Source organism: Apteryx rowi, unplaced genomic scaffold (assembly GCF_003343035.1).
Source record: "Apteryx rowi isolate R43461 unplaced genomic scaffold, aptRow1 scaffold_53, whole genome shotgun sequence".
Taxonomy (NCBI): Eukaryota; Metazoa; Chordata; class Aves; order Apterygiformes; family Apterygidae; genus Apteryx; species Apteryx rowi.
In genome coordinates this window covers 1,854,737-1,881,313 of record NW_020450794.1, presented here as the reverse complement: position 1 = coordinate 1,881,313, position 26,577 = coordinate 1,854,737, and the positions used below count along the sequence as shown (strand labels likewise).

At 44.3% G+C, this 26,577-nt stretch overlaps 1 long non-coding RNA gene across 1 annotated transcript; it reads right to left on the bottom strand.

The window, feature by feature from the left end:
- Window positions 1–17,883: 17,883 nt before the first annotated feature.
- On the bottom strand, window positions 17,884–26,571 carry LOC112973206. Its single transcript, XR_003255919.1, has 3 exons — window positions 26,249–26,571; window positions 19,620–19,728; window positions 17,884–19,354 (listed from the first exon to the last, which is right to left on the bottom strand). It is a non-coding gene; the product is annotated as an uncharacterized LOC112973206 (long non-coding RNA).
- Window positions 26,572–26,577: the final 6 nt, after the last annotated feature.

Sequence of the window (26,577 nt, the reverse complement as noted above, 5' to 3'; positions counted from 1 at the left end):
CTTCTACATGAGCTGTTTGGATTTTTCTCCAGCTTTGAAATGGTCTGTAGCTCTAAAGCAGATGCAGGTAGCAGATGAAATTCTTATTTGGAGAGATACTTAGCACCCACCTTGCCTAGTGTTTTCTCCAACTGTACGTGTAAGGTCAGGTCTCCTGATGCAGCACCGTTGCCTGAGGTCCCCCTGCTAGTTTGGTGGGCCAGAAAGTACCAGACTGGAGAGAATAGCACCCTGACCCTCTGATAGCGCAAAGCCAAAAGAGATCTTCCTCGTAGCACAGAGCCAATAGAGGTTTCCCCTCCAGACCTTCTGCTGCAGCCCAGAACAAAGGATTTGGCTGAATTGTATTTCCAGCCCCTTGGGATTCCTGGTAGCTGAGGTAGGCTGGGGCAGCCTCCGACCGTTCCTATCCTGCACGGGCTCGGCACAGCACAGCGCGTAGGCTAGGGGTGCTGAGATGAGCTCCAAGCACCGTTGTGCCAGTGGCATCTCCATCGGGAGCGGGGCCCTCGGGATATTGCCCACTGTGCTGTATGCTCCAGTGCATTCCTGCTCCAGTAGTTTTCTGTCTCAGGAAAATGCTTTTCTGAGCCTCCCTGTGGTTTTACCTTTGCGCATCTCCACCGAGAGCAGTGCCCACCACCTGATTCTGCCTGCTGCGGTTTCCAAGCCGGGCTCAGAGGCAGGAAGGGTGAGAACCCACTTCTGATGTATTGTGGTTTGGCTGAGCACTCAGAAAGGGGCAGAAAATCACAGTTAGGGTGTCCGCATCCATTTGTCTGCGTAATACACTTTTGGGAGCCTTTTTGTTTTTCTTTTGCTCTGGGGCAGTACCAGGCTGTGGCAGGTGAAGGAAGGACGAGGTCCGTTTGTAACCAAGGGCTGTTCCATGCATGCTCGGTTTACGTTGGCTAACCGCATTCAGAAGCTACTGCTGAACACTTTTACACACAGTGTAAGTCAGAGAAAACCAAGGCCTTAAATGTTTCTGTTCAGTTACACTTTGAGCCAAATGCAAATGCTTAAGATGGGAGACTGTGCTGCAAAATTTATATCTGAATTCTTTGGTCTCCAGAATTGAGGGATTATTCAGATCTTCATTTGGGATATAAGCCCTACCAGAGTCGAAATCAGACTGTTTCCAAATTGGGCCAGATTTTCAACATGCTCTGCTCCCAGTAGTTTGTATTGCTTTTAGTAGGGACAGACAGTCTGTGAGCTTCCTGGAAGCTTTGATTCTTCAGGAACAAGGGGGTGCTTGAACCAACTTTGGAAATCTCTGTCTGGAATCTATTAGCTGAATATCTCCTTTGTTTCCTCTGAATCAGGAAATTAATCTTGAAATGAAGGAAGCCTTGAATGGGTAAAAACCCTGCGCAGTGAAATCCTTCCACTTAGCATAGTGTTATTTTTTTTCTAAAAAAGAAAAAGTGAAAACAACCAAAAAAACTGTCCCCAAATTACTTGATTATGTTTAGAATTGGCTGTGATAAAGCCGATATATTTTTTAAAAATGTAAGTTTATTGCCTACTCAGAAAGAGCCTTGAAATACTTTGGTATTGTGTGAGATAGTGTTTGTCTAAACATCTTTCACAGAAATGCTTTTTCACGGCCAAGTTGTTAAAAATGTTATGCAATACCTTCTTTTTGTGTCACAATTAGAAATGTTTGCCCCACCTTGAAAGAACATTTTGTTCATATGTTGTCTGTGTGAATTTGCACTAACTTATATTCTCTCCCCCCTCCTTGACTAGCTTGAGAAGAAATAGGTGTAATATTGCTAAACCGGTTGATTGTAACATCTGCTTGAGGCATAGCATCTTTCTCGAGGGTTGTTTCAAGTAAATTTTCAAATTTTCTTCAAGAAGTCTGAAAACCAAAGAGAGCCCCTGGTTCACCGTTCTGCTCTGCCGGTTTCCCACCCCGTCACTCTCCTGAAGTGAGGCTGAGAGGGGAAGCCCAAAGCTTTTAACGTGTGGGAGCAGCATTGCGATTTTATCTTCCAGGATTTAAAACTATTCACTGTGAGGAAATGACAACGAAGTGGCCACAGTACTCCCAAGCTTGCTAGTAGTGTTGTGGTAGTGTAACGTAGTACAGTCCTAATGGAGCATGAGTTCAGAGGAGAAGTAGTGGGCATTTTGGAGCCAGGCAAGAGCCCAGGCTTTGGACGGGGTGAGTTGCCCAAGGATGTGCGTTTGACACACCGCTAGCTGCCACCTTCTGCAACCCCTGTATCAAAACACACTGCAAAGAGCAGGATGGCCAAGAGTTTGGAAGGCGTGAACTGACTCTATGTTCTTACCTTTCTTCTTCGAAAGAGGCTCCTAAATAAATAACAGGAAAATTTAGAGGCAGCCATGCCACTAAGGTATTCTCTCCTGCAATCAAGCAGCGTGTCCTGCCGCTCATTCATGAGAGGTGCTTCCCGCGGAAACCACAGCGCTGCTGTCATCGCTGAGGTTGGTTACAGGGACCTTTTTACACAGCAGACCGCAGAACTGCAATTCTGCTAAGCCTGTCGGTGGCAGCTCTAAGGAGCCTCCCTGGCACCCATAATTGATACGGTAGTATGTGGAATGAGTGTCAGGCTGACGGCAGCCCTAAATGCTTACTGGGATAAGCATAGGAGTTAGGAGGAAAAGCTGTATTTACGTCCACACAAGTCTGCAAATAGTTAGTGACCTGAGCAGGTTTTTATAATTGTGGGGTTTGTTCTGAGTTTCTCATGTGGATCAGAAAGCTTACAGGTAAAGGTCACTTCGCAATAAATGGTGTGTGGGGTCAGAACTAGAGTCAGCCCAAATAGGGAGAAGAAATGAGCTGCAGACGCTTTATCTGGCTTTGATACACCCTCCCAGCTCCTCCCAGCAATCACTGCTGTTAAGAACATGCACAATTACTATAACCAGGAGATTCAGCAGCATGTGCAGCTTCAAAATAATAAACTCACACTTTGCCACAGGTCCTCCCTAGCTTCTGTTGCTAGGCTATTGGATCCATCTGTCAACAAATAGCTACATCAGGCTGCTTTTAAAGCCCATAGTAAAACTCCCTTTGACTTCAGTGGAAATGGGTCCACAGGAAAAGGGGTATTTCCAGCCCTCCCTTTCCAGTCTATATTTTCAGCTGGGACGTATTTAAAAATGTGTCTATCCATTCATTCTCTTGAGTTTATTTTTAAGTATGAATAGAGGAATATTTCTGTCTGCGTTACTTGTTTGAGTAGAGTCAACAGAAAGTACAGCCTCTCCTTGTTGCAGTAACAGTGGTTTCACAGTTAGCCAATGAAATGTTTTATGTTTGTTACCGTCTGATTTTAAAAAGTGAGGATGTGCACGAAATGATCTGGCAATAATAATAATAATAATAATAATAATATGTATTATTCACCACAGATCTATTTTTATGTGTTGTGCCAATTTGATAATGAACTTTTAATAACAATAAAATGTGAAATCATCACTAGGTGGTTCTGTCTTTTATCTGAATTGCTAATCCTAATTACACACCCTCTTTTTTTCTTTAACTTCTGGCCTCTTTTATCTTCTGTTTTTCAGATATAGCTAACTCGCTCATAAAACTAGTATGAAATTTGGGGATGAGATGTGCAGCTTTGATAGCAGCTTGTGCAAAACCACTTCTTAGTTTAAATGCATCATGCAGAACAATCAAACAACTTTATTAGAGGAAAGAATAGCTTGCTTACTCATGCAAGGTTCCCGCTGACATCACTGGGCAGTGTAAGCCTCGGGAGTTAACGTGCATGCCTCTGACCTTAGGGCCAGGACATCAGGTTTTTGACACAGACGCCTGATCACTTTTGCGTTGGATAAAGCAGCCTGTCTCTGCAGCGTAACTCACGCACGATCCAGCTCACTCTGGTGGGACTAGATTCATGAGTGAGGATTACATGGTGAGTAAAACCACAAGACCAGCTCTAGGGATGTGGCGTTATGAGATCCAGCGTTTCACTCTTTGGCATGATCCTGACTAAAGTTCACGCTGACCTGAGCAAGTGCAAGAGGAAGTTTCAAGGTCTCAGCTTCTTCTAGCTAAAGCTATTGGAAAAAATTCATGTGACCCCAAGTAGGAAAGGATTATGCCCAACATCTGCTTGCGGTTATAAGAAATGAGTTAGGTTTCTGAGGCAAACCTCAAAATCTGAAATAGCAGATGAGCAAGATTTGAATGTAGTTAGTTCTGTTTTTCTTCCAGTAAAATGGTAACGGGTCAGGTGCTCCCCACACAGTTCATTCCAACTTTAACCCATCAGCATGGATCCATGGCCCTCCCTGCTCACAGCCAGCCTGAAATTGGCCCTTTATTTACTATTCACAGTCTTAAAGGGGGTATGCTAAGACATCTAGGGAACCCAAGCTAAAGAACAGTGTCAGGTAACCCAGATGCAAAGCAAAAATAAGGAGGGCAGAGATAAATACACACAACAGCCAGAAATTTGTATGGCACTGACCTGGTTCAGAGCCAGCAGGAATTTCTCAGTGACTTTGATGGGCTTTAGGCAAAGTTTTACATTTGAGGGCACTTCCAGTAGCCCCAGCATAGAGTCTGCACAAATCAGCCAAGCACAGTCTCTAAAGGAAGGAGCCCTCCCACCATGTAGAGCAGCATCGTACAGCAAACTTCAGGCTTCAATAACCCCTTTGCAGAAATGTGGCTAGTGGAGTTGCAGAGGTGTGAACTCACCTTGCTTTCCCTCAGACCTTCTTTGTGTCAGGTGCCCTGGTGGGATCTGTGCTCTGTGACCCCAAGAGCAGTCCATATTTTGTTTCTGCACACAACTTTCAGCTGAACAGGAGAAGGCCTACTGCCCTACAGTCTTTTGATATTGCCTCCAACGGGCAAAAATTTCCCTCATTGAAAATCGCCTTCATTACACCTACCATAGATGTTGAAGCTGTGTGTATGGATGCACACAAACCACCCTCTCACTTAGGGATACGGTTCTCCTTAGAGTAAGCCCTGTTTGCTGTTTCTGAGGGTGGGATTTTACATTTGGCACTCAATTTGAGCAGGAAGATAAATAATATCATATCTTCCCCACACCAAACCACTCCGAATTTTGTTCTGTTTTAGAAGGGATACAATGTAATCATCCCTTAAGAAGTGTATCCCAAACAACTCTGGCATACCAAGACAAGTGGAACATAAGCCCCAAGCCGCCCCTGCTCGGTCAGCCCACACTTATTTGATATTTTCAGGCACAGGCATGTTAGAAATGCCTGTGCACAAGGTTCGAAGCTTGGCTGTACCTTGGCAGAGCACCCACCATGCATAAAGGCAGGATCTAGTCCCTACCGGACAGCAAAACAACAACAGCAGGGTAAGTGCCTGGGGGGATTTTCAAAAGAGGGAATATATACACCCAATATTGCTGTCTTGCAGCAACTCTCTAGTGGCTAACTCCCACAGAGGCCTTGGAAAAGCTCTTGTCTTGACCTGTAAAATACAGGCAAGAGTTTTGGGGGGAGGAAGGGAAGTGGTGGTACACCCCATTCAGAGCACCTGATACAGGCACTTCTTTCCCATTCAGATCAGTACTACGTACATACACCTCAGAGCTGGGCCTTATTTTGGTGAACTGTTGCTGAGTTTGAAGCCAAGCCAAATAATGCTGAAGGTTTTACTCACAGAAATACCATGAATATGACTCTTTGCTAATACTGCACTGGATCTTATTTTTACACGATGACTTACACAACTCTTCTAAGAATAGCAGTTGGCTCTGAAACATCACCTTGGCTCCAGCATTCTCCAAAGGTTATACATTTCTCATCTTGTTCAGGTTTTGAAACGTCAGTTTCCACACTGGTGCCTTGCTAGACCAGGGCTGTAATGCCGGGGGGTCACCCTGCAAAAAGCCCCAAGAAGGATGTATCTTCTGGCAGCTCTGCCACAGGTGGCTGAAGGAGACGCCCAAGTCTCCCTTGGCAGGCAGACGCGATGGCAAAACAGAACTAGGCTGACTCCTCGTTTGCAGTATGGGGCTTCCTTACGACTCTGAAAAGTAGGAACAAAAGCCTGGTTTATGAGCAAAAACTTTTGCTGAAGCTGAACGGCAAATCTCAGCAGCAGAGAAATGAGGAGGATTTCAGTACTAGTCTAGCAGATATTAACGGCAAAGAGCCGTGCTCCCTTGGTGCCGGGGGCTGCGAGCAGGCATTGCTCTGAATGAGCAGAGAGGTAGACCCTTGTGCCGTGGAGCTGACTGTCACCAAGTGCCGGTGGAGATGCTGGGCTGGACGTTTCTGAGATGTGCTCAGCGGCTCTGTCAGCATCTGGCCCCTAAAGCCCTTGTGCAGGGAGAAGAGCCAGTGCTGACAGTATTGTAATGTATGACAAGCTGCAGTAGCAGCTCTAGCGTTGCATGCTCAAAGGCCAGATAGGATTCTTTATTGGCTGCTCTCGAAGAAATTTTCTGTTTAATGGGAAAGATATTCACTGCCTAGAAGAGATCCAGATCAGAACTAAGGAGAAGATATAACTCTCAGTAGAAGATACATTCTTGGCAAAGCAACAGACTATCAGTCTCCACGGGAAAATGAAATATTTGAATTTAAAAATACAAAGGCCGCATAGAGGATAGCGAGATTCCTTTTACATCCCAACTTTGGAAGAAAGGTACAACGAGCTGTAACAGCTGAAAAACAGAAACTGAGGGGCAAAGTTGGTATAACTCTGGATTATTGCATGGGTGCAGCACATAGCTTCCCCATCCAATCCCCTTCATTCCCACTGCCTTTTCTGAGTGGTGGCAGGTCCTCTCCACAAGCAAGAACCATTGCTGGAAATCCCAAAGCCAGAGGAATTCACCTGTGGATCCTGACCTTCAAAGGTTTGGATGTCCTTGATGGACACAGACCAAGGTGTAATTGATTTAGCACCACTCACTGAAAAACTTCGAAGCGCTGACAAACTTTACAATTCATGTTAATTCATGAATGCTCCTTGCCATTCCTAGCATTACTGCTGTCAATTTATGGACAGGGAAAGTGAAGAATAGAGACGTAACAGGAGTTTCTCGGCAGTCAGTGCTGTAACTTGGAATATACCTATTTGCATACATCTAATGTCTCAGCACTGTGACTTCTGGCCAGAATATAGAAGTTCAGGCTCCTAGGCCCCCCCTTCACTGACCAGGCAAACATGTTATTTTGGACCAGAATATCCACTGTTAATAAGGTTGAGTAATGCCATACACTGCGAGTAGCTCATCTGAGCTCAGAGGGACTATTGTAATGCAAAATCCTTTCAGAATAATGGTAAAAATTGAATTTGGCATTATGTTAATTTTTTTGCAGCCTCCACTGACTCACAGTGCTTTCGCTTGCAATTTAAATAATGCAGAAGAGAAGCTGGAACACAGAAGATCAGGTTTCTGAGCAGGGAGTAGTTTGCTGCACCTTGCATTCAAAGGATGGTGCACACACACACATTTCCTTAGACAAAATACACCATTATATCCTGAGTGCTGCAGACAGGTAGATTCCTGTCTGGAAGTACAGTGGAAGTACCCTGATTGATAGCAAGGAAGCACCTGCCAGCGGATGGACTGGTTTAGGGCTCTCATACTAAACCTAACCTCTTCATGCTATTCAAAAGATGCTCTCAAGCAAAACAACAGGATTCTAATCAGCACATGGAAAGGGAAGCACGTGATCATTTTAATGCATTGTTCAGCTGAAGCTGCGATAATGCAAGCTACAAGATGATGTTTTTAAATGAAAGGGAAATCAGTTGCAATTATAATTGTTCTTGTTGTTTTTTATGTATTACCAGCTGTATTGATTAGCTTCATCCTACGTGCCACTGGCATCTAGGGAACATGATACATTATCTCTTGCTAGTGTTGGAGGGCAGCAGAGATTGGTGTATTTTTAGAAACAGATTCCCACAGTGTAATTGTAGCAATTGGATGATCATACACATGCATATTAAAATGCCAACAGATGAATTCCTGGACAGTGCCAGAAACCATTTTACTGTTTGGGGGAGGAGGAAAGGGCAGGACTGAACAGCTCAGAAATTCAACAACTGACAAGCACAGAGCTTTTACCTCTTAGGGTGTCCTCTGAAAACTGTGGTTCACTCTGGCCAGTGTGGAAGGGAAGCTGGTGAAAAGTAGAATCCCACTTTCCAGGATGAAGAGACGATGCATCTGCAGATCAGTGTGTCCATACCAGGTGTGGCCATAGACTTGTTAAGCCTCAGCTGCCTCTAAGCAGAGTTGGTTAGGATGTAACCAGGAGCTGCCTGTGCGGAGCAGATGTGCAGCAGCATCTGTTGGGAACTTGTATGTCTCGTAAAGCATTTACAGGTCTTGTAAAGCAGAAGAGGCTGTTTCAGACTGTCTGGGAATAGCATCAGTCAGGCTAGCAGCCCTGCCGTTGGGCTGGTTCAGACAGGAGTTGTACACTACTCATCAGGGTCTTAATCTTCTCACTAAGAGCCAACCCCAGGTCTCTCAAATGGAGCAGAACTTGGGTTCACTTGTAGGAGAACTAAACACTGCACACTCGAAGCATCCAGCAACCATTCAGGTCGGTGACAGATGCCATTCAGACACCATCCACTTCCCATTCAGGTATCTCTCTTTAGTTTTCAGCCACACCACGATCTGGGTTCAGGTCAGTAGACCGTAGCTGTATTCGACATAAATAAGCAGCAGCATAAATAAGCAGATCACAGCCCATCATAGGAACACAGCAACTGCTACACTTGATAAAACTGACAGACCAGATAGTTCAATATTGCCTTTGGCTGTGCTGACTTGACCTTGTTTTGGAGGACAGCACAAGGGATGCTGTGGCAAAGAGCTATAGCATAACTTGCCCAAATAGATTTTTCTTTTAATCCTCTTTGAGTAGAATTGGTTTGAAATTTATTCAGTACTCTTGAATTTTTTATATTTAATGTTATAGCAGGACATTTTGGTGTTGGGGGCTTTTAAATGCCTGGTCTTTTTCGTAATTCTGTTAAGTTCATGCATGCTGATATTGTTCACCAATGTTCACCAATACTTTTTGCAAAGAAAGTTCCTCTCTGTTCAAATTTAGTGTACCACTTATCAGTTTCATTAAATGCCCTTTAATCCTGTAATAGGTGGATGGGTAAACAGAAGACTCTAAACTACCTTCTCAGTATCATTTATCTTTTTATACTCTTTCATCATGTTTATTATCACCTGCTTCAAGGTACACAGAGCTTTTAACCTAATAACCAAATACCAGACAGGAAGCTTTTCTAAAATATATTAGCATGTTGCATCAATCCACACGATAAGAAATAGCAGTCACCAGAGTCAAAGTAAATTGAAGGTGGTGGTATATTGCCTAACATCCCGATGTAAAGGTAAGATAAAGGCCTACTCCAAGGGGTGTAGTGTAGCATGAAATCTAAGTGTATAGACTTTGTATATCAAGTTTTATCTTCACTTCAGAAAAGGCTCTAATTATGCTTAAATGTGTGCTTTCAAGCTTTCATACACCTGGCTTCATAGTAGCCCCCCCCAAGTTAACTGCAGCCAATGACTCCTACCATTTCATTTCCTGCCCACAAGGGATTTTAGACACCGAATCTACGCAGTCGCGGCACCAGACTGAACAGACCTCCATCTCCTCAGCCTATTCCCACCTGCCTCTGGCCAGCCTGCAGATATTTTTTGTCACTTCCTTTATGTTCAAGCCAGCTTTTTTCACCTGCATTGCTGGAAGGGAGTAGCTGGATTTGGCCTTCAAGAACATACCGCTCCACAGGCACTGTCTTGTTCTGGGGAGGGCATGGCAGGAAGAGATGTCCCTCACAGGTTTCAAAGCGACGCAAACCAGGTTTCAAATGGGAGACCACAGTTTTCACTGCCAGAGGCTGCCACCCCTCTGGAGCACATAGTAGCTCTGCTTGCCTTCTTCTGAGCTGCTTGGTTTAGACATTGAGTAGGTCCAAAGGGAAATTCTGGATATCTTCACAGGTGAACTTCCATATACGGCCATGGAGCCACAGGCTGAGATGGCTGGCATGCAGATATATATCAGCATGCCAAAACTTCCACAGCAACATGTAACTAGTATACACAAACACAATTACACATGCATTTATTGGGAGAAGGTGGGAGAGTGACTCGAACATGTGTCAACAGCTTCCCAGGGTGAGGATTTCAAAGAGCTATTTGGTGCAATAAAGATTGATGTTTAAGACACAATTTTCCACAAAGACTGCTTTTTTGCTTATGCCAGCTGAGTGTCTACTTTAATGGGAAAACTGGAAGCCTCTTTGTGGGTGAGTAGTAGCTGAAGCTGTGGGGTATTCACACCACTTATTGCAGCATCTAATTTCAGCTATGGTAATTGAGTCTGGTCTCTGTGGGTTCCCTATATAGACAGTGGAAAGAGAGACACTCCTCCAGAGGATGATTTATAAGAGCCAATTCTGATGCCCTGAATGGCCTTCCAGAGGACCTAACTCCAACGTCTATAAAGAGACCTTAAGGACTCCTGCCTTCTAACAAACACCCAAATGTAAATGCCTGATATCCTTCAAATGGGTGTACATCCTGTAGTTGAGGCTAAAAAAGAAAGAAAAAAAAGAGCTGGCACAACAGGCCAAAGATAGACAATTCCAGACATTTCCTTAAGCACCTGTTGATAGGAAGGAAACTACCACCCTAAGAGGGTAAAGAAGCAATGGCTTCCACTGCAGAAGGCAAAGGGTTATGCATCACTCACACAACAAAAAATACATTTGCAATTCTGCTTTCACAGGGGTTCAACCATCCTGCCAGGCTTGGAAAGAGCTCTGAACAGAAAGCCCTGCAAGGAGTGAGGTGCCTGGGACAAGTTGCTACTACATTCCTCTGCAGCACCCCACAGGTGACGCAAGCATCTTCTGCACGTAGGAGTAAGAAACACAATACACTCTATCAGCCAGAACTGCCAAAGGATGTGGAAAGGGCTCTGTAAACATGTGGCCTTTCTTTATTCTTAATAACTTCCAATGCTGTTTACAGCAGAGTTTCCTAGGAGCCAGATCCAAAGTAATTATTGGTTATGGGAGTCTTCAGTGGCTTTCAACCAGGTGCTGAGTTGCCAGAAAATAGGTGGCAATAGGAAAACACTGTCTGCCTCCCCTTCCACCAAAAGTAAAACCAGATAAAGCAGAATCATATTTTGGGAGAGCGAATTTATCATTTTACTCAGACTGAACAGGCTAATTTTTATTGCTGTCCTTTTGCACTCTTACATGTGCATGTGAAAGAAGTCACAGAACAGCATTTTCTCAGAAACTGAGCTACCAAACTCAGTGGCTGGTGGGTGTCTTTGAAAAACAGCTCTGGTGATGCTGATTTTTTCAATATTCAGCCTTAATTCCTTGGCAGACTCCTTCTCTTAAATGTACAGCAAACAAACTCAGATTCATCCTTGCTGGAGCTCTGCTGATGTTACAGTAGCAGATGAATCTGGCCTGAGCTGTCGTGGGTCCCCACTTTTGTGCACAGCTTTAAATTCTGTCAGTCCAAAACAGCTGAATGCCAGAGATGGGTGAAAGCTCACTGGATACACAAAATTCATGAGTCAGTCCATCAGGTGTTTTGGAGTGCTTTACCGAAAGGTATAAATAACAGGTATTAATTATTAAATGACCGCCTCTGGGGGATGAGACAGAAACAATGTGTTGGGCTCAGTCTCTGCTAGCACCAACGCTATGAGGTATGTGAAAGCGTTCACCCTCCCATAACGCTGAAGCCTCTAACAAAGGCGGGAGGAATGGGCAGAGCTGCTGGAAACAGAAAGCGAATAGGCCCGTGTTTCAGCGCAGAGATAACAGCCTTCCAGCTGATTACTTAGCCTCAGTCTGGATGCATCCCACTGTGCGAATCTGCCAGCACACAGGGAAAAAACATGGGCATGAAACCCCTTGCTCAGCAGATGCAGGACACAGGCTTTTCATTTTCTAAGACAATATTATTTTTATATGCAGTCTTAGCCAAATGCAGGAGTCCTGATGTGTTCTTACTCACTTCAACCTCTGTATCTACTTTGTCCAACTAAAGATTGAGCAAAGATTTGGGGATAAAGGCTCTGAGAGACCACAGAAATAGAGTGACTACAATATGTTCACACATTTTGTTAAACCTGAAAAATTCAGATAAAAGACTTCCCATTTACAGTTGTTTTTTTTTTATTGCCTGTGGGATGCAGGACAGCGAGGCCTTCAGGGCTTAGAGATTCAGAGTCTGAACCTTTTCTCATTTCTGCCTATTTTATACTCTTCATATCAGGATAGTCCCTTTTGATACACACCAGTGGAAATGAGGGGAAAACCCACTGATTCCTGATTAGGTTAGGATCAAACTACACCTTCTATGAGCAAAGATTTGGGCAATTGTGGTCCTATTTCAACAGACTGAGAGCTCTAAGGATGTAATTTAAAGATAAAGCAAGTCAAAGAAGGAGAGGTCAAAGAATGACTGGGACACAGTCCTCTGGGTTTTAGTTGCAGTTGGCTCCTCCGGCATATCCTGCAAAGGAATTTTACATGGGAGCAGCCCACTAGCTTTAAAAGACCAGGCACTTAAGCCTCAGAGAAAATATTCAGGCAGACAAACAATATTAATCACCAAAAAAGCAGGCATCGCATTCATTTCTTTGTCCTTTGCAGGAAAAGTGCAAATACACACATGCAGACGCACACAGCTTTATTCCTGACCTTCAAAATGTTTTTAATGATAATGAGTCCAAAGCCTATGCGTATGTGTGTTAGGTAGGTATCACCGTAGTTGCTGCATTCTGCCAGTAGAGCAATTTACCACTTTTAATCCCCTGGGTGATCCCTCTCTTCTGGCAACTATTGCCTTGGTTAAAGCGATTCTGTTTTTTCATAGTCGAATGATACCAGTGCAATGAGAAATGCAAATTCCAGTACCTTCATGCACTGGAAAAGGGCATGTGGGGGCAATGTTTGCTTTCTGGCATGTGAAATGGTCAAATTCAACATCAAGGTATTAGATCAGCTAGAAACATTGGAATAAAATTGATGCTCAAAAGTTCACACAAATGCTGTGTATTTTCCACAGACTAGCACTAGCTGCCATAACTGCAGAGATTATCTCCTACTTTTCATGGGACTCACCCATTCACCATCATATTTACTCTAACCAAATTATAACTCCCAAGGGAAACTTGGAGACTATTGCAGGGCTGTACCTAGGGCCAGTGCTGGACCTGGGTCTTGCACAGCTCCAACCTTCTGCTATCTGCCTCCTCATACCAGTCCCAGTGCAGGAGAAGAACAGGTCATTTTTCAGCTCAGGATGTAACAGTCCAGCCTCTGCTACAGTAATCCAGGCCTGACACTTCTTACACCTGAAGCTTTCCTATAGCCTGGAGAAACTCTAGAGATAAGCTTATAATGCTGTGATGGCTCCTTCTAGGCAAACAGGAGAGAAAAATGCACCACAGGCACTTGCTGCACTGGGCCCTGGGGCATGCTTGTAGCCGTGTGATGCTACCAGCATACACATTAACAAACAGAGCAATAATAAGGTAATAATTGTGAAGGGGGAAGAAACCTATCTGATCCACTCTTAAATTGAATTACAGGCACAACAGTAACTTGCATAAAACAGAATCAGACTCAGGCGAAACTGGCCCAGCTCTGGAAAGGCAAACCAGTCCCAAGGCAAACCTGAGCACACAGTGGCTCTTTGTCACACTTTGCAGAGGACCGGTATCCCTTTTTTTTTTAGGTAGCACGAAGCTGTAGCTCTGTCTGCAACTCAGCCTGAGAAAAAGGCACTCTCCAGAGAAGTGTCCTAGCTAGTAACAGCGTATAAATAGTCAGACAAAATCAGAGATGTGTAAGTAACATCTGAAGGCTCAGCCAGTAGGGTAATTTAAGCATTTCTTCATGGTTTAGAACTGCAGAGTGGAAAAATCTTCTCAGTGTAACCTGCTGTCGCACTGCATCTGAAGACATTCATATGGAAAAAAGACTAGAAGATATCCTCTGCAGCCACAAAGTAGATGTACCATCTACCCTGAATTTGCCCATCTATGGCAAGAGAGAAGAACAGGCCAGTTTGCAGCAGCCACCCCAGCAGGCCTGGTTTATGCTTTCCTCATCCCTGAAGTGACCCTGCAAAGGGACAACTGATAGAAATTGAGCTTCATCAGCACAGTTCAGATAAAATGGTCCCAGAATGAACGGGAAGACTTGCTAGAGGGGGAGCAGTCATGTGCTAAAATGCCTATATTATTTTTGAACCAGAGCTGGTTCACATCCCACCATCTCTCTGAATATGCAGGAGCAAGCACCTGACTGGTGAGAGAAGTTCTTAATCTCTGCAGTGCTCCAGAAACTCCCTCCTGCATCAACCGCATGACAGTATGCACAGGAGCGAGTCTGTGCTCCTCAGAAAATCCAGGCTATCGCCAAGAGATTTCACACCAGGAATTAGTGCTGCTCAGAGAAGTGTGAATGATCTCATAAGCTGCAACATCTAAGTGTGCTGCGCTGCCAGGGAGGCAAGGGTTTGACTTTTGGTGATAGCTGCATCACTAGGAAGGGCCATGCCCCTTGGCTCTGCCATAGAGGAGGATTTGCTGGGAACTCTACCCAGTACGGGGTAAACTAGCGAGTTACTGAGGATATGTTCTCTGCCCAGGGGATTTCCTGCCACAGGAGACAACAGGACTCTTTGCAGCAAAATATGGATAAATATGGACAAAATATGGATTGTAGCCAAATTTGGATATAATTATATCTGCTCTGCTCATATAACATTCCACAACTGGGCAATTGGACCAATGCCATTTGCATGCAAACAGATTGTAAATAGCAATCAGTCTTTCATTTAAATGCACCAAATTGCTACTGACTGAGCAGACAGCAAATACCGCCTGGCCTACATTATAAACAATTCTGTAAATGCAGGAAAATGAAGACAAAGTTACTCCTTTGAAACACCCGACAATCTGCTGGCATTGGGAAGACAGGTCTTGGCACTTTTGATGCTGTTTGGAGCTGTGTTTCCAACTCATCAGCATTGCACAGGTGGATAAATGGGTGCATGAGAAGAATTCCTCAGGATCTACTTCAGATTTGCTCTGTTGGATCCCTATATAGCCAGAGATGAATATGGAGCCCAGCCTGGGTGCTCTGAATAGCCCTCTCTTAACTATCATGGGAATCCACACTTCTTGCACCTAGGTTAGACCATGTAAATTGATAGTGTTTTATCCTGCTTATTAATTTTTTAAGTTCCGTGGTTAAAACTTGAAAAACGTGGGCCAAATTCACCACTAACGCACACTCCATGAGTAAGATTAGAGAAGCGGTGGCTGTGGCCCATTACTCTAAGATGCATATACACTTCCTTTGGCTAACGCAGGCTGTATTTAGACTGTATGGTGGCTGCAGAGATGTGCAGTGAATGACAAGGGGAAGTGCACCCTGGCGAGGGCTCCTGTAGAGCACATCAAGGACACCAGCTAAATCTGCAGGTATCCTTCTCTCTTACAAGATCGAAGGAGCTGGCTCAAAGACACAGCACTCTTACCCATCGCTGAAGCCCAGAGTTAATCGTGATCCACAATGAGGATCCCTTCACCTAGATCCTGGGGAATTCAAGCAGATCACTCAGCACCTGGATTTACTTATCTCCTCTTTACTAGTTCTCCTCACTGGCCTGATCCTGCCACTCTCAGGAGATCTCTGGCCGATCTTGGACTTTGAAAAGGTGGTGGTGGTGGTGGGGTGGGGGTTGGACTTCCCAATGCCTCCCAAGTCCCACTGTCCTTGTGCTTGCCTTCATTATCCTGCTGTTTCTCTCACTGAGCAGCTTTCCTGATCACTTTTACCTGTAATACAAGCAGGTAGCACGGCGTAGTTTGAAAGACAATAAGGATCTTGACAAATATCTGTAAAAGGACCTGCTCTCTTTGCATAGCAATTGCATTTTTGACACAGAAGTTTACACTAATCCAGAAAAATCTCAGCCATTTATATTTTGGAAGTTGGAACTAAATCCTACTCCTACTTGCATTTAATGGACATTTTGCTATTTACTGTAGTGAGAAGAGGGTATGATCTTTTGAAAAAATATTCTCAATTTATTTTTTAATCAAGATGCATCACTGTTAGTCACATAACGCTGCTTCACTAGGAAAACCTGTCCAAAACAATTTCATCATCATCATCAATATGATTATCTTTGTGCATTAACATCAGCTCAGAGAAATAAGTGCCTGATGATGGCAGTGCTGTATATTGTTGAAAACTTAGTAAGTACCTCAATATTAGCTGTCTGGGGCTTCCCCATAACATTCTGACTGTTTCTGACCATCTCTGTCCTTGGAAGCTCACTGTACACATAACTTCAACTTCCAGCCATGTTACCCAAAATAATTGTGGTCAGATTTTCCTGGGTGCTACAAAAGTGAGGGGGTCTCAATGGATGTCTCCAGAGCACCTCTGTAACCTATGATAGTTTTGTAAGGAACAAAATCAAGAAAAGGAATGAATCCTAACAAAAAAATCTTATGAACACCAGAAGTAGGGAGCTCCAGTTTCTTGAGAGTTAACGCTTTGCAGTTGATTGACTCTGGTGTTTAAAATGGTGCGGCTTATCCCATAGCTGGGAAATTAGTTAGGCTGTTGCTCTTTTGTCTGGATTTTTGGTGAGGTGTGAGCTCACGCAGGAGGCCTCTTCCTCAGTGGAGCAGGTGGGAGAGGACATTAAAAGGCATATTCAGCAATTCTAGCTGTCATACTCGATTGAAATGAGTCAACCAGCACAATTGCACAAGCCCCATCTTCCCACACGATCAGACTAAGAAACAAAATGCCCAGTGGCCGGCAGGATTTTTGTGCTTGCCAGTGGACTGATGATTTGCCAGGCTGTGTGTCAGTAGCCCAACCCAAACCATCTGTACCCCTTCGCACCCTGCAGGGAAGCATCCGCAGAAACCCACCGTGCCGCCTGCCAGGTTTTGCACCATGCCTGGTCTGCCCTCAGCGATTCAGCAGTTTGGCTGGGCTCACGCAGACCCCCATCTGAAGAGCAGAAGGTATCCCCTTCCCCAAGTCGAGCCTGCGTGCTGTCGTTCACCAAGTCTCTTCACTTCTCCTGTTTCCACTATATCTGACTGCTCAGATCTAGACAGCTGCGTGGCTTTAACTTTTGCCAGGATGGACAGGGAGTCATGGTTTTTCAGCCAAGATCTTTCTGCCTGCATTCAGGACTTATATCATGTTATGCTGAGTTGCCTGTCTGGCAGTTTTGGGAGGCATCTGAATTTCCCTGACCATGTTGACATATAGATGTGAAAAGACCTTGTGCAATTACACAATATTGCAGGTCTTATTAAATATAGGAACACTAATATATGCAAAAAGAAAACCAACTGCAGAGGTAAATTTAAATGTTGCTAAGTCCCCAAAGAAAGCTCAACTGTCTTAAGATGTGAAAAGGCCTTAAAATAGATGTTAATAGAAATTATGGGCATGTGTTTTATCACCCCAAGCAGCTCAGTATGAGACCACTGTAACAGTACTCATCACATACACAGCACTAGTAGTTTGTACCTCAGAGTTTTCTACTTGCACCTGATCCATGAAGGAGCTTGCTAGTTCTTGCCTCCCGTCTTCACAAAGAGGAGGTGAAGCACAAGGAGGAAGGAAGATGTCTATGGAAATCAACTCTTTGTCCAATAAATAAATTATGAACTGTAACATTAAAATGGAATAATAGTCTTCAAACATTTTTAGCGCTTTTCATCTTAAACGTACAAAACTCACAAGCCAGGCCTCTTAAAGGCAAGGGATTGTCTTTTAATGAATAATTTTGAATTATTTTCTTATTGGCTTTCTATATTTAGAGCTTTTATTGAACAAAAAAGGTCACACCGGCAAGCTTTGCTCTGCCACTGGGAGAGCTAGAAATCTTCTTGCTTTCCTGCTGACAGTTGAGGTGCTCCCAGAGGATGAGATTATGTGAGAAGAAAGTGTTGTCAGACCTGGGAGAAAATGGTAAGTGTTGCCAATACATCAACTCGGATATCCATTTCTCAATAAACTGGTCATAGCTTTGTGGGCTGCAATGGTTGTCAGCTCTTTTTTCTCTCTGCTTGGCTGAGTAACATAATTAAATTATGGGTGAAGTCAGATGTTTTTCAGCCTGCACTTGTCTTAAAGTTTGCTGCTTCTACCTCACACCTGAAGAAGCGCCAGCATCCCTGAAAGCTCATGAGTTTTTACCAGCTATATTGGTTTGTCTATTGCATCTTTTCACAAGCCTTGTCTTCCTCATCAAAATGTACATACACTAAAACATATTTTGCAGGTGCTGCTGATGAGTTACACATAAAAGTATGTTGAGGCCAGGTGCATGCATAGTGTTACCTCACTGAGTTCATTAACTTCTGCCACTTTGAGAATATGGGGTAAACCACAGCAGGGAAAATGGGGCTGTTTTGGCCTTCGTGAGCTGGTTAATCCATGGGGTAGCCCTCCTATAGCAAGAATAAATGTCTACATGTTCGTTAGAGGCTGTAACCCAGCTGTAGGCATGGTTGAGACTCAGAAAGGAGCTCCTCATGAGGAAAAAATAAACCCAAAGCAACAACAAAAAAACAGTATTCAGTGTTAGCAATCCCATCTTTGCACAAATAAGCCTGAGCAAAGTCAAAGAACCTATGGGCCTTTTGGATGCAGGAGGTTTCCAAGACCCACATAAAATAACGGCAGTTACATCTGTCTTGTGTAACTAAATGAGGTTCTTTTTAGTTAACACATTTAGGATTGTTTAAGCACAATTGTAGAATTCTTAATGGCTTGTGAATCACAAGAGATTGTACTGTTGATGCAGTTATGCCTTCTAGCTTTCATATCTATGACTCTCATAAAGATAACTAAGAAGATTTGTATAAAACAGTAAAAAAATTGCAGCCCAAACAGCAGTTTTGCATGTTGCAGGTTTAGCATTTTATGCCCTTGCAACTAAAACAGATGGAGACGGTGTCTTCTTTGAAGGGCTGGGAAAAGCCAAGACATTTTTGTGGGATCCCAAAACAAGAGAAACAAGTGCCTGGTCATTCTGCATGCCCAGAAGTCAACACTAATGGGAAGTAGCAGCAATGCAGAAGACGTGAGCATTCAAGATGTTCAGAAGAGTATCTCAGTGACTCTGAGCAGCTGAGTGAGGTACTCCAGCCCCAGGTCCCCGGGCTGAGAGGCACTCCTGGGTCCTTCACCCAGAGCAGACAGGTGCTCTGAATTGCCCACGGAAGAGCCGAGCTGTTTGCATTGATGGTGGATGAAGCTCAGGGACACTAAACACTACCCAAAGGAAAAAAAAAAAAGAAAAAAGAAAAAAAGAAAATCAACAGCTGCTCATAGATCAGTTTTCCCACCTTTTTGATGCTGAAGGATAGATCAGCAGTGGACTTTAGTAAGGGGCAGCTTACTTCATTCTCTGTTCAGCTGCTGCTTTGTTTAACTTAGGTCAATAGTAACTGCACAATTTTCTTTCACTAACTGTTGCCTATTTAGAAGCCAGAAGAAAATGCATGTGACTTATTCAGGCAGCTTCGACAATACCCACCTTATGAAATCACAGCCAGAAGCAATTTTCATGTAAAGCTTTGCATGTTGATTAGTGAATTCAGTCACACACTTTCTGCTTGACAATGCTGTAGTAGGGGCTATTTCAGCTATAATGGTCCAAGAGAAATGCGGTTTTACTGAATTAAAAAAAAAACTTCATAGAAATGTCAATTCAGTTTCATTTTAGGAAGCGAAAAAGTCAAGACTTTCTGTTAAGATAAAATGTGTTGGCTGGACTTTCTGTTTTCAACTTGCTTTTTACTTTTTATATTTCATTTGCACAGAAAAAGTTTAAACTAGTTCATATTACATTGACAATAGCACAAACGAAAGGCTTTGGCATTAGTGAAATGAAATGATCTGATAGGTCCAAAGAACATTTTAAATTCATTCAATGGATTACTTCAAATCTTCAAATGTTCAATTCAACTCCAAAAAACAAAAATAAAACAACAACAACAACAACCAAGCACTACAATTTCTCAGGAAATGGAATACCTAATTTCTGATCAGCAGTGTTGCCAGACTTAGCAAAGTAGGAAGTAAATTGCCTGAAGTTTAAAGATTTATCTAGTCTTTGATCACAACAAGCCTCTTCCCCACACACTGGGCAGGGAAGCCAGGAAAACCTTGTGCTGCCAAGAGCCATGCTATACTGTATATATTTTACAAGAGAACAGAAGTGTACCATGCACTACCAGCAATCCAACACCTTTCAGAAGATATTCTGTATTATACAATGTAATATATAGTATAACTTATACTATAGCTAACCATGTAGTGATTCCCCTATAACCATATTGCAGGCTCCAAAATGAGAAATAAAAAAAACTGAATGGTTTTCCTATAAATAATTCATTTTCTTGAGAATTATGGATGACTGCATTTTATGAAAGACATAGCTGTAGATCATAAGAACCCTGCCATCCTCAATTCCTAAACCAGGAGGACTCTCTGAACCACCAGACTGTATGGTTTTGGGAAGATAGACTTTCTGAATCACCTTGACACACCAAGAGATCTTTTTTTCCGTTTGGGACTTCTAGGAAGGCTGCGCCCTCTCCTGACAGATTCAGATTTTGCGCTAGTGACTGACAGAGCTTCTTGGCTGCAGCTAACTCAAGTCAACTCTGAATCTAGGATTTACCAAAACCAGTCCCACACGACTTAAAACCTCTATTGTCCTATATAGATAGGGCTTTACATTGAGATGGATATCTTAAGATTACACTGTTTCTTCACCCTGCTGCTCTGTAAGAAAAGAAATTGCTTGGAAGTACTTCTTTTTTTTTTTTTTTTAAAAGCTATTAAAAGCATACTTATTTGAAGATTTACAGAACAACACTCTAGAAATCTTCAGATAACAGTGTTCAGAATCCATTTTATTCTGAAAAGGAAACTTCCAGGTGTTGAAAGTAGCTCCTTGAAATTCAGGCTGTAACCCACAGATTCTGTTTCATGGAACAAATACTTAATATGGTTAATTCTATTATAAAGAGTCATGCTGTCTTCATAATCACATAATCACAGAATGGTTGAGGTTGGAAAGGACCTCTGGAGATCATCTAGTCCAACCCCCCTGCTCAAGCAGGGTCACCTAGAGCATGTTGCACAGGATCACGTCCAGGTGGGTTTTGAACATCTCCAGAGAAGGAGACTCCACAACCTCTCGGGACAACCTGTTCCAGTGCTCTGTCACCCTCACAGTGAAGAAGTTTTTCCTCATATTCAGATGGAACTTCCTGTGTTTCAGTTTATGCCCGTTGCCTCTTGTCCCGTCACTGGGCACCACTGAAAAGAGTCTGGTCCCATCCTCTCGACACCCTCCCTTCAGACATTTATACACGTTGGTAAGATCCCCTCTCAGTCTTCTTTTCTCCAGGCTAAACAGGCCCAGCTCTCTCAGTCTTTCCTCATAAGAGAGATGCTCCAGTCCCCTAAGCATCTTTGTAGCCCTTCACTGGACTTGCTCCAGTAGTGCCATGTCTCTCTCATACTGGGGAGCCCAGAACTGGACACAGTACTCCAGATGTGGCCTCACCAGGCCTGAGGGGGAGGATCACCTCCCTCGACCTGCTGGCAACACTCTTCCTGATGCACCCCAGGAKACCATTGGCCTTCTTGGCCACAAGGGCACATTGCTGCCTCATGCTTAACTTGGTGTCCACCAGCACTCCCAGGCTCTTCTCCGCAGAGCTGCTTTCCAGCAGGTCAGCCCCCAACCTGTACTGCTGCATGGGGTTATTCCTCCCTAGGTGCAGGACCCTGCACTTCCCTTTGTTGAACTTCATGAGGTTCCTCTCCGCCCACCTCTCCAGCCTGTCCAGGTCCCTCTGAATGGCAGCACAGCCCTCTGGTGTATCAGCCACTCCTCCCATTTTGTATCATCAGCAAACTTGCTGAGGGTGCACTCTGTCCCTTCATCCAGGTCATCAATGAAGAAGCTGAACAAGACTGGACCAAGTACTGACTCCTGGGAGACACCGCTAGCTACAGGCCTCCAACTAGACTCTGCACCACCGATCACAACTCTCTGAGCTCTGCCTTTCAGCCAGTTCTCAGTCCACCTCACTGTCCACTCATCTAGCCCATACTTCCTGAGTTTACCTATGAGGATGTTATGGGAGACAGTGTCAAAATCCTTCCCGAGGTCAAGGGAGACAACATCCACTGCTCTCCCCTCATCTACCCAGACAGTCATTCCATCATAGAAGGCTATCAGACTGGATAAGCATGATTTCCCCTTGGTGAAGCCATGCTGACTACTCCTGAACACCTTCTTTTCCTCCACATGCTTGGAGATGGCCTCCAGGATGAGCTGCTTCATCACCTTTCCAGGGATGCAGGTGAGGCTGACTGGCCTGTAGTTCCCTGGGTTCTCCTTCTTGCCCTTTTTGAAGACTGGGGTGACATTGGCTTCCTTGCAGTCTTCAGGCACCTCTCCTGTTCTCCATGACCTTTCAAAGATGATGGAGAGTGGCTTAGCAATAACATCTGCCAGCTCCCTCAGCACTCGTGGGTGCATCCCATCAGGGCCCATGGATTTGCAGGTCAGGTTTGCCTAAATGATCTTTAGCCCAATCCTCCTCAACCAAGGGAAAGTCTTCCTTCCTCCAGACTTTCTCTCTTGCCTCCAGAGTCCAGGGTTCCTGAGGGCTGGCCTGAGCAGTAAAGACTGAAGCAAAGGCGGCATTCAGTAGCTCTGCCTTCTCTGCATCCTTCGTCACCAGGGCACCCACCCCATTCAGCAATGGGCCCACATTTTCCCTAGTCTTTCTTTTGCTACTGATGTATTTGAAGAAGCCCTTCTTGTTGTCCTTGACATCCCTTGCCAGATTTAATTCCAAATGGGTCTTAACCTTCCTCACCCAATCCCTGCATACTCTGACAGTGTTCCTATATTCCTCCCAAGTGGCCTGTCCCTTTTTCCACATTCTGTATACTTCGTTCTTCTGTTTGAGTTTTGCCAGGAGCTCCTGGCTCATCCATGCAGGTCTCCTGCCCCCTTTGCTTGACTTCTTACTCATAGGGATGCACCAATCTTGAGCTTGGAAGAAGTGATCCTTGAATATTAACCAGCTCTCTTGGACCCCCCCCTTCCTTCTAGGGCTCTAACCCATGGGATTCCTCCAAGTAGGTCCCTGAAGAGGCCAAAGTTTGCCCTCCTGAAGTCCAGCAAATGTAATCTTTCAATCAGCAAAGCTTAGACAGGAATGATTAAAAACCTCACAGATCTTGTCAATCATTCACACTGTTTATAAGAAGTGAAGGTCACTTCATTTTTCAGGTGGAACACTCACCTCTCATCTAATCCTGCATTCAAGTTAAATGAATTTTACAGACTCACAACTGTATACTGATTAAAGCTTCTGGTCCTAGGAGCTACTGAACACCACCAAGAAGGGAAGGAAATTTCCCTCTGGTCAGATTGGCAGAGACCAATTGGAGAGATTTTTTTGCATTTCTCTGTAGTTTAGGATATGACTCACCTCCTCAAATCACCTGGGAGTTTTACTTAACAAATTCCCTTCTATTTTAGGGCCTAATTACTGACGCTGTCGATCTTTCTGGCTCTCTTCCTGTGGCATACAGTTGTGCTTGTGACGTTGGTCTTTTCCACGGAAGGCTTTACATTTGTTTTAGGGTGCTGGAGCTCAGATTACTGCCTGGGTTGTTTAGGGGGCAGCATGTATATTCAGTATAATCAATCACATCATTACTACATTAGTTGTAGAAGATGAGACATCTATTGAAATAGCCCCTCTAATTCTATTATTTACAATGCTGTTATAAGACTGATTAACCCTTATGGTCAATGACCATTAACTAAACACAGCTGAAATGGCATACAATTCTTCATGGTCTAGTACCACGCATGAAGTATGTTTTGGGCCCCTGACATTTAATGGCCACTGCTAAATAATAATAATAAGCGATCTAGTCTGTCTGTTGCTTTACAACTAAGTCTTTCAGTGCTTTTGCAGATTCTTCTCTTCACCCTTACAATTTGTAAAACACAATGTTTACACTGACTGAGGTAAAAGATCTTTGATTCCTAAATTGCCTAGCTTCCTGTTTCCCCCTTGCTTCTTTCTGACCTGCCAGGTCAGTGCAAGCTTTATGCTGCATTTCTGACACTATGCTGAAAATAGGAAACAGCCACCAGGCGGCAAAATGTAATGTCACAGAGCCTCATTAATAGTCACACAGCTTTAAGAGTCACACAGACTCATTAATAGTCACCTATGATTACTTTCAGCTATTGTAATGGGATTCCTAATGTAATTGATACATTGTATTACAAATATAATTTCCACATCCTTGTCAAAGATCTTATTTATTAAATTAGCAGATTAATTATTGCATTTTTATTCCACAAACCTATCTCAAACATGTGAAGTTGTATGTGTAACTTTGTTCTAAGCCTTCCTCAGCAGAACTACTGTGTGTTTAAATATATGCTTAAGTCTCTGTAGGAACAAAGCTTTAATATTATACTTTGATTACTACTTTATTATTTTAATTTGTATAGTAGTTAGTACATGTTTTAACTGCTGTACAGTGTTCACTGCAGTCAAAGGACATATGGCAGGCTTTGCACATTATTTAAAACCATGCTATGCATTTTTAAATACCCAATGTGCTTGGAGTTGTGGCAATATCTACCAATACAGTGCAAACAGGTATCAGAAAACAGAAGGGGAAAAAAAAAAGTATTTGTGTGTTGTTCTGTTATTTTTCAGCACTTTACTTACTGATTTTGCTGTAAATGTTCTTTCTTTTATGAGGAGGTCAAATCATTGCCTGCTTGTTCTCTCTTTGGGCAAAAGATCAAATAAAAGATATATAAAAAATACATACTCCCCGTATGTCTCTTTGACACAGTTTTTCAGCTCCTCTCTATGGAGCCTGCACACTCAAGAACCCAATGAAACTAAAATACAACTTTGAGGAAGCCAGTTCAACTACAGCATGATTTGACTGTTGTTGCACTTACACATTCAGCTAGACTATGTAAACGTCTTCTCTAAGAAGTGTAGACACATATGAATCTCATTTTCCAGAAACAAATTTGTACCAAACTACTCTTTGAAGATGGTAACTCTGCCAGACTCTGATGCTTATTAACTGAGGTTTCAGCTTGCTGCAGACAGGCCCTTGGGGATTCCACTCAGATTAAGTGGTTTGCAAACTCTGATGTTCAGGAAATTTACCCCACGGTCACAAAGAGACATAAAAGGTAGAATAGTGATATGCAGTTTGTTCCAGAGAGGGATTTGGAAACATGATTTTGGGATCATAGATACAGCATCAGATCCCCCCAACCCCCCAGCAAACTTCAAAGAGACAAAACTCTGCAGTAAACAATTACCTAGGCAGAAATGCTGTCTGAACTGTCAAGAGTGAGAAATGAAACCATGAATTTCCTGAACATCAGAGTAATAAGGCATAAGCAAGATTTGTTAGCTACTGAAGAACTGAGTCCTCACCTCAGTGGTATGCTAAAACGTCATTTCCACGCGTGAAGCACAGTCCCTTCAACAGCTCTCATCTTGCCATCTTTCAGCACCACTTAATACCCCCATTCATTGGCCAGCCCTGAGATGCAGCTCCCGTTTGCCCTAATTTCGCATTTCTATTTCGGGTACTCTTAGGAGGTGCCCCTTCCCTCCCAGCCTCTCGGCGGGCACTGAGCGCCAAGCCACCTCCACGGGCGCCCTCCCACAGTGACCGCTTGGTAAGGCCACGGCCCCTGAACGCCCCCCTTCAGGCGCCGAAGACGGGCAACACCCGCTTCACCTTGGAGAACTCCGCGGGACACCCCCTTAAAAAATAAAATAAAATTTAAAACCTCTCACGTCCCCCATGTGTGGGCAGCGCAAACACCACACACGGGGGCTGCCCTCTCCCCCGAGCCGCCCACAGTTCGCTAACAGCCGCCAGCCCCCTCCCCACACCGACCCGCTCCCCTCAGGCGCGGGGAAGGCAGCAGCGCTCCGCAGCAGGGCACCGTTACGCTGCGGTAACGGCCGCCCGCCGGCAGCGGCTGCCCGCACCCAACATGGTGGCCATGGCGTCACTGCCTCACCCCAGACCCAAGATGGCGGCGCGGCGGAAGGCGCTTACCAGCACTTAAGATGGCCGCCGCTCCGCCGCGCTGTTCCCTAACGGCTTTTTTTTAGCGAGGGAAGCGCTATTGCGGCAGTTTTATTCATTTATTTATTCATTTGTCCGTGGCAACGCTTTGCCCCTTTCTTCTTCTTCTTCCTTCCCCCCCGCCCCGGCCGCTGCTGGAAGTGACGCCGCTCCGGGGGCGGCGGCGCGGTGTCTGCCGGGAGGCGCTGGGCCAAGTGGGCGGCGGCGGCGGCGGGAGGGGGCCGGGCCGCAGCGACGCGGTTCCTGCCGCCGTGACATGGGTCCCCCCGCGATGGCGGTTGCCGCGGGAGGCCACAGAT